This window comes from Aristolochia californica, unplaced genomic scaffold (assembly GCF_029961685.1).
Source record: "Aristolochia californica isolate CCGP_79_NKW_82.1479 unplaced genomic scaffold, dmAriCali1.0.hap1 SCAF_10, whole genome shotgun sequence".
Classification (NCBI taxonomy): Eukaryota; Viridiplantae; Streptophyta; class Magnoliopsida; order Piperales; family Aristolochiaceae; genus Aristolochia; species Aristolochia californica.
Genome location: NW_027181771.1, coordinates 27,312,626 through 27,318,625, shown reverse-complemented (window position 1 = coordinate 27,318,625; position 6,000 = coordinate 27,312,626).

Here is a 6,000-nt window from a genome sequence, read left to right as displayed (position 1 = left end):
GTATGGTCGATCATGTTGGAGTGGGGCTTTATAAACTCTTCCTAGCATCATTATGCACAATTGATCAATCATATATTGATGATCAATCATGTTTTATAAGTTCATCCAGACTGCATTTCAGATGATCGATCAAGCATATACAGGTTGATTGATCATGTTTTATACTAGGATACCAATTTGAAATTTAAGCATGATATAGGCTAATCTAAAGGATTTTTTAAGAGATCCACGTGTGTAAGAGTGAGATGGCTAGTAAATAAGGAGAATTTTCATAGAGATGGTATAAAATTATAATTATGCAAGTTGTTGTATGTCCTCTTATGTCTTTTTTTTTTTAAGCATGTAGCCCTAAGTGCATTCTAGTCACTGTAAACACCTTTCGACAACTATAATTACAACCTCAGGGCATGGGGTAAAACATTCAAGCTCTCCCTCATTGGCTCAAATTCGTCCGAACACCTCTCTTTTCCTCTTCCTTCTCTCCTTTGGTTTTTTTCTCTCCTCTCTCCCAAGAGCTAGAGTTTCTATGTTCTCTCCTTCCCTTGAGATCTATTGGGTTTATGTGTAAGTCCTAGAAATCAACATGGTATCAGAGCGGGCAACAATTTGAGATGGAAAAGAGAAGAAGATGGAAAAGAAAGGGAGGAAGAAGAAGAAAAAAAAAGAAAAAAAAAGAGGAATTTCTCTTTTTTCCTTTGGTCTTCTTTCCCAATTCCTGTTTGTATTGGATGTTTTAATTTCCTACCATATTTTTCATATTAAAAATTATATACCATTGGAAATATCATTGAGTCTTGTTTCCAACTCAAAAAGAATGGTTGAAATCAGATTTTTCTAGAAAGAGAAATCGACACCTAAAGCAACATAGGTCAATCAACAAAAAAAATTCGTGTAGCAGCAGAAAACCTCAACTTTCTGAACGGTTTGTACCAACATAACTGAGAATTTATATTGAAAATTATATGTCAAAAGAAAAATATACAAGTACACTTTCTATCCTAATAAAGTGTTTCTCAATATGATCTTTACAAAGAGATATTCATATTGGAAGGATCAAAGGTCACATTGATAGAGAGTCACTAATGTTGGTAAAGTTTCCTATTTTCTTCAAAATGTAATCAAAATTTTACCAACTTGTGATTCTTTTCTTCATTAAAATTTTTTTTTTGTTATCTCGTCACATTAGTTTCCTTAAGAGAAGTTTTTCCCTACATGAGTTTAGTTTCCTTTTTAACAAATTCTAAAAATTTTGAATCAGAAAATCTTATTTCCTCATTCTAAATTCCTAATATTAGTGTCATACATCTCCCTTATTCCAAAATTTATCTCTTGATTATTTTCTTTCCATATTGGTCAAGTTATGCTAAAAAGTAATTGACTTATATGAGAAGTCTATGTTTAGAAAGTTTTCCTTATTATGTTCCATCTCGATACTTTCTCATTAGAATTTTTTTTAAAAGTTTCCTCAATCATCATGTTCATAGATGAATTAGTTTTTATCTCTCTCTTAGGTCATACTTGGTCAAATTTGTTAAGTTATTTCAATACTACCATTACAGTCTCTTTCTTATTATGGTGGTGGTTATTTCTCTTCTTTTAATCCCCCATTACCTTTTTACTTGGTTGCATTTCTCTTACCATTCTTTTTTGTCTCTCATTTACCTTCTTAGGCCAACCTCCTTGGTGTGTTGCTTTGGTTGGTCCTATTATATATCTATATATATATATATATGGGTGTTGTTAAGTCCATTGAGACTTGTTTATTGGTACCCTTTGGGTTTTTATCGCCATCTTTTAAGTGACATGCATTACCCTTGTTAGTGATTTTTTTCACTGTTTTGTTCGAAATCCTTTGACGTTGGTTTTGACTCTTGATTTTTCACCCTTGTTTTTAGTTTTTGAGAGTGTGTGTCCAATTGAGTGCTTATCCTTGGGACATCTTGATGGATGAGATAACTACAACTTTTTTTTTTTTTTTCAAGTTGGGATCATTGGCATTACCTCTCAATTTGAGGGGGATAATAGAAGGAGAAGTATGAGGATGAGATTAGAAGTTGACTACTACAGTGGTTGCACCTCCTTCCAAATTGAAATATGGATGTTTCTATCATTCAAGAAGAATAAGTATAATGTAGAACGAAGAATTCTACGTATTATGGTAATGAAATTTTATGTGACTAGAATATCCAAGTAAGGGGGAGACAAGATGAGGATTACAAGGAAGATGTGAACAAGAACAAGATGAGTCAAAACAATGTAAACAAAATTTCTTTTTCAAGCACACAAGTTTCTTGACCAAGATTATTTGCAAGTGAAGTTACAAGTACCAGCTTGAGGGAGAGTATTAAGAGACACCCACATGTGAATGGGAGACACGACTAGATAATAATGAGTACTTTCTTTCGTAGAGATGTCATAAAATTATAATCATACAAGCTGATGTATGTCCTCTTATATATTTTTCTTTTTGAAGCATGTAGGCTTAAAGGCATTGTAGTCATTGTAAACACCTTCCCACAACTATAAATACAACCTCAAAGCATGGGGTAGAGCATTTAAGCCCCTTCCTTTTGGCTCAAATTCATCCATACACTTCTTTTTTCCTCTTCTTTCTCTCCTCTCTCCCAAGAGCTAGAGTTCCTCTCTTCTCTCCTTCCTTCGAGGTCTCTTGGGTTTATGTGTTAGTCCTAAAAATCAATGGGAGTTAACAATTAAAAATAGCTTTTATGCATCGACAAAACATGACTTTGAAAGATTTTTTCATACCCTAAATCTCCAATACTCTTAAGTACCTTAGGATTGAAATTTGGTTGAGTGTCCTCTTGCATGGTAGTATTGAGATTTTTTTATGTAACTTGACTGTAAATCTTCAAGCTTCGTACAGGTTTCTTCAAGATGACTTAATACTTCATTTTTTGCATGAGGTCTTGTATTGAATTTGCTTATTCTTCTTCATAAACCTTGATTTTATGTCTCTTGAAGGAAATGCATATGAAATTATTGAATTTCAAATATTAGTTTATTTTGGTTTAGTTTTGTTATATCAAAATATGGATGAGGGTTAACCTAGGTCAACACCTTTAAGAAGATGGCCATAAAAGGTAATAACTTTTCATTTCTGCATCAAAACCATCTTTATTCCAGCCCCTGCAACATCAATCTCAACAACAAATAATTTGGAAAAAATCAGGTAGGGCAAGTAATGGATTCGAGATCATCTAGCGTTTCAACTCCTCAAAGGCTTGTTTTGCCCCTTTCATCCATGTAAATGAAAGTGATGAAAGTGGCTAAAATTGGTGGTGTATTTTTTAACAAAGTGCTGAGAGTAACCCATTAAGCCCAATAAACCCCTCAATTGCTTTGAAGTGGAAGGGTGGGCCAGGCTATGACACTTGGACGTTGCTACTTCTCCTTGTGACAAGATATGACCAAAATAATGCACAAGTGCAGTAGCAAAAACACATTTGGAATGCTTGATATTAAGGTGATGCTCATAGATTGTCTGAAATATAGCTTGCAAATGGTCCAAATGTTCTTCCAAATATTGATTAAGGGTATAAAAAAATTCGAACTTCCGTAAGTAGTAAAAAAAATGTCATTCATAATGCATTGAAAAACATAAAAAAACATAAAGGCGTTAGTCGAAAGGCATGACCAAAAACTCATAATGACCATCATGGCTTTGAAAGGCGATTTTTTCAATATCCTCAGCCACCCATATTTGATGGTACCCAAATCGATGATCCAACTTGAAAAAAATAACCGTACCATGTACTTCTTTCGCCAATTCATCGATATTGGGGATGGGGTACTTATCTTTTATGGTAGTAGCATTGAGAGCTTTGTCATCCACATAGAATTGCCAAGTGTCACCTTTTCATTTTTACAAAAAAAACTGGAGACGAGTATGGACTATTGCTAGGGCGAATGATACCTTCTTGCAACATCTATTGCACTGAATTTTCAATTTCCTCCTTGTGAATGTAGGGGTATCTATAAGGTCGAATGCTTGAAGGAGCTGCTCTTGACTGAACCGGAATTCAGTTATCTAGTGAGTGACATGGTGGCAGCCAGAGTATGGCTTGGAATTCACCGGCTGTCCTTGCATCCCACTTGACAATTTTTTATTCAAGTAAAAACTCAATGGTCATCTTGCTGAAATCCCATTTGACCACTCCACTGGTGTGCAACCATTGCATTCCTAGGACTATGTCGGCACCCTTGATGGTATAGAATAAGAATAATGAATAATTTCTCAACGCTTTTCATTCATCAATACAGGTATTTATAGGTTACAAAGAGATAAAATTTTACATGATAAACATTATCACTAAGAGAGTTTATATGACTTTAGAATTATAATTTGAGGCAATCTCAATTTCTCTCATCCTTATCTTCATCTCTATCAGACGTGTAGAACATAACAGTTAGTCACAACATTGGCCCCTTGAATTAAAATGGAGACATCCGCAACTTTAGAAGATCATGGTGTTTTAGTTTCTTCCCCCACCATAGCGGAAAAGACGATAATCTACAAAATAAGAAGTCCAAGATCTTTGGGACCTTGCTATAGATGAAATTATGGGTGTTGCCATTATCGATCAAAATTCATATCTAGTGCCCTTTTTTTCTCACCCTCCAACTGCATAGTTCGTGGTTGATAGACACCTAAGAGTGCATGGATAAATACTTCTGAACTCGAACCAAGGTCTTTGCTACCTTGCCACTTATGAAATTATGAGTGTTCAAAATTCGTATTTTGTGTCTTACTGTCTTACCCTCCAGCTGCATAGTTCATGGTTGATAGATACCTGAGAGTGCATGTAGAGATACTTCTGAACTTGAACCCACATCCTCAATAATCTCAAAGAGAGGCATGGCTCAGACTCATCATCTTCCTCCTCCATCAGGTTCATTTGAAACTGTTTGCACCAGTTACCCAGGATTTTTTATTTTTTTTTTGTCACAATTAAAACACAAGCCCTTCTATGTTTTCCATGTCCTCCAAGGTAAGCTTCTTAAGTGAGCGTAGAGAGATGGTTCCTTCCATCGGAGTGGATTTGGCCATAGTGGAATTAAAACTGTAGGCTAAGAAGTCAATGTGCTTCTAAACTGGGGTCAAAACAATGCGAGCTTCTCTTCTTGTACTAGAGCATGGTAAATGGCCTCCATTAGAGATTTTGGATGAAACACTTAAAACTCAGTGGCTAATTCAGGTTTGAGGCCCCTAATGAGACTCCCACCTGAATATGTTCGAGCCATTGAAAGTGACTTGTAATTCGTTCAAATTCTACCTGCTGCTTTTTTATGGGCAATGTGTGTTTCAACTTAGTAAAGAGTGAGTCAAAATCTTGATATTGTGTGGCTCCACAGACACAGAGGGCTAGAACAAAGCTCGACCAACAGAGGAAAGGATTGGTTTGGTTGTGCCATTGAAGTCATTTAGGGGCGTTGCCCTCCATATTAAAAGACACGAATATGACCTTCTGATGCTCCTCAGTTCCATGATAAGAGAGTAATTGCTTGGCCATATAGGAGCGTTCAACTGGGTCATCCTTATTTTTATATTGGGGAAGTCCAAGCAAGCTGTTTTTGAAAAGTTTTTCTACAAAAAAATTGTTGAGCCTACTCATTTGGACTTAGGTTTCTGTAGTACGGAGGCAATACGTTTTGAAGAAGCATTTGAACCCTACATGAACATCCTAGAGTGTCAAAAATCCTATTGACCCTTAAGATTATCAAACACCTTAAGATTTCCTCATACATGAAGAAGACGTTGATTACTCTATATTGTAGTGAATTCGATTCTTGTCACTTCATTCATGGCGCTCAAGAAATGCATGAAGGAGAGCTGGTCGCTAGATCTACCTAAAAAATTTCCTCAGAATATCTAATATGAAATTTCACTTCTGTTTGGCTAGACAGTCGGGAGTTACTATGAGATCAGGATCAAGGATCCCAGTATGGAACTGCGGTTTTTTATGGAATCATAACCCACAT